The sequence below is a fragment of the Monodelphis domestica genome, chromosome 2 (genome assembly GCF_027887165.1).
Source record: "Monodelphis domestica isolate mMonDom1 chromosome 2, mMonDom1.pri, whole genome shotgun sequence".
Classification (NCBI taxonomy): domain Eukaryota; kingdom Metazoa; phylum Chordata; class Mammalia; order Didelphimorphia; family Didelphidae; genus Monodelphis; species Monodelphis domestica.
This window is the reverse complement of record NC_077228.1, coordinates 68,479,215-68,482,233: the sequence shown is the minus strand read 5'-3', so window position 1 is coordinate 68,482,233 and position 3,019 is coordinate 68,479,215.

Here is a 3,019-nt window from a genome sequence, read left to right as displayed (position 1 = left end):
AAAGAGTGCAGCTATGAATATTCTTGTACAAGTCTTTTCCCTTATTATCTCTTTGGGGTACAGACCCAGCAGTGCTATGGCTGGATCAAAAGGCAGACAGTCTTTTGTCGCCCTTTGGGCATAGTTCCAAATTGCCCTCCAGAATGGTTGGATCAGTTAACAATTCCACCAGCAATGAATTTGACCACTTTCTTAAACTCTTCTTTCCCCTTTTTCCTGACTTCTCTATTTCCCTGTTGAATTTAATGTATATTTACAACAAACTCTTTGCATGTGCATGTTAAACTCTTCTTTGCCAATTTAGATAATGGTAACTCCCAGCACATGCTCACCTCCTTCATATATCCTCTATATTTATATATTCTCCTGGTATACTTCAATTCTGAGAATGGTAAATTTATTCTTCACCATTTCTTCTATGATCTATTTTTTTTTTAAACCCTTACCTTCCGTCTTGGAGTCAAGACTGTGTATTGGCTCCAAGGCAGAAGAGTGGTAAGGGCTAGGCAATGGGGGGTCAAGTGACTTGGCTAGGGTCACACAGCTGGGAAGTGTCTGAGGCCAGATTTGAACCTAGGACCTCCCGTCTCTAGGCCTGGCTCTCAATCCACTGAGCTACCCAGCTGCCCCTCTATGATCTATTTCTTTTTTTATACTCCTCTTAAAAACAACAGAATAAAGCAGAACAAATCTGCTCCTCGAGCCCATATTTGTTTTTCTTTATTTCCTCTGTGATTCTTGGGACACTATGACAGTAGAATTCTGGAAGGGCAATTATCTCTTCTTTATTAGAATATAAATACTTTGACAAATATTCAATACCTTCCAAGGGCTCAAATTTATTTACTTTACTAGGTTTCTACTGTCAATTGTGTTTGCATTTCAAAGATTCTACCCAGTTCTAGTCTTTTCATTAGAAATATTTGAAAAATACCGAAGAAAAGCAACTGCTTGACTACAGGGCTGGAGGGGATATGACTGAGGAGAGACTCTAAATGAACACTCTAGAGCAAATACCAACAACACGGAAATGGGTTCAAGTCAAGAACACATGTGATACCCAGTGGAATCATGTGCCTGCTATGGGAGAGGTGGTGGGAGGGGGAGGAGGAGGAAAAGAAAATGATTTTTATTTCCAATGAATAATGTTTGGAAATGACCAAATAAAATAATGTTTAAAAAAATATTTGAAAGCCCTCTATTCTTATGTTGGATTTTACGCATTTTTGCAGAGTAAATTATTCTTAGTTGTTATCTTTTTTCTTATACTTTTGGCATATACTATATAGACATTTTGGTTTGGTCTCAGTTTTCAGTGACTCTGATGTGTTTTTTTATTTTTTATTTTTAAAATCTTTTATAAATCCTTACCTTCTGCCTTAGAATCAGGCCTGTGTATTGGTTCCAAAGCAGGAGAGCAATGGGGGTTAAGTGACTTGCCCAGGCCATATAGCTAGAAAGTATCTGAAATCAAATTTAAACCCAAAATCTCTTGTCTCTAGACCTGGCTCTCAATCCTCTGAGCCATCTAGCTGCCCCCATTTCTGATGAGTCTTAAATGATATCTCTGTAATTTGCTATATATATATATATAATACATATACATGTATATATATGTATAATATATATATGTATAATCAATCCACATGCATTTATTAAGTGCCTGCTATGTACCAGGCACTGTCCTAGGCATTAGAGAATAGAAAGACAAAAATGAGACAGTCCTTGTCCTCAAGAAATTTATATTTTCTTTAAGGGGACATGCACATATATAAGTCTATATAAAATACAAATAATAGATAAATACAAATAAATACAAGATAATGTGTGCTTTAGGAAAATCACTTTGGCAGCTACATGGAGAATGGATTGAAGAGAGGAGAGGCTTGAGGCACAGAGAATTCAGAGACTCTTGAAGTAGTCTAGGTATGGGATATAGTCTGAACTAGAGTGGTAGCCATATAAGTAGAGAGATTGGATATGAAAAATTTAGTAGAGGTAAAATTAATAGGATTCATCAGCTGATTGGACACATGAGATATATTCTTAGAAAAAAAATATTTAAATTAGAAAAGGTTAAAGTCCATCATTGCAGAGACTTTCAAATATGGGAAGTAAGATGGGCTGAATTTGGTAGATTAGGCTTCTTGGCTATCCCACAGACCTGAGAGTGTAAGTCCTCAAAAGAGCCCTTGGGATCTTTAGTTGATAAGCAGAAGACAACTGGGACTTTCAAATGCATGGAGGTCAACTGTTTGTGATAATAGAGACATTGTATGTTTTAAATTTTCAGTTTTTTGGCTGTTCTAATCATTTTTTTACTGCTTCCTAGAACCATTGAATTCTATTTGTTTCATTCTGTTTTTTCAGCGAGCTCACTACTTGCAAAAAGTTTTCTTCCTTCTTTTTTAAGTTCTTTTCCTATTTTTTTCCTCATGAACTATAATTTAATTTTTTAAAATATCTTGTTCCATTTGCTTGTGGATAAACCATTCTTTGTTTTTCTTTCCGAGTCTGTTGGTATTTATCGTGGAGTTATTTTTTCATTGTATTTGACATTTTTCTCTGTTTATTTATATTCTCATTCTCAGTTTCTAAACTTGTTCTGTGTGCCAAGACTAGGATATTCCCCTCTCTTGGTCTCTTAGATATGGTGAATAGTTCATCCCATCCCCTCTGTTGTCTGGGAAGTGCTTCTACTATAGAACTGAATGGAGTATCTGGGCTTAGGCTACAGTTCCTGGCTTCTGTCTCTGCCTCTTGATGGCTCAACACAGATCCTGACTGTGACCTAATCTCTGTCTCCTTGCATAATGCCAAACTGGGAATTGGCTTCATCTCTAGCTCTGGCCTTGGTAGGTCCCAATTGATGGCTGAGTTCTTGCTCACTCAAGCTTTCTGGATGGCACCTGGAGGGCAGCTTAGATTCAGTACTGGATTTGGATCTATCTCCTTCTGTGGCTGCATCAGGAACATTTGCCTTTGGTCTCTTGAAGAGCTCTGAAGCATGCATACATTG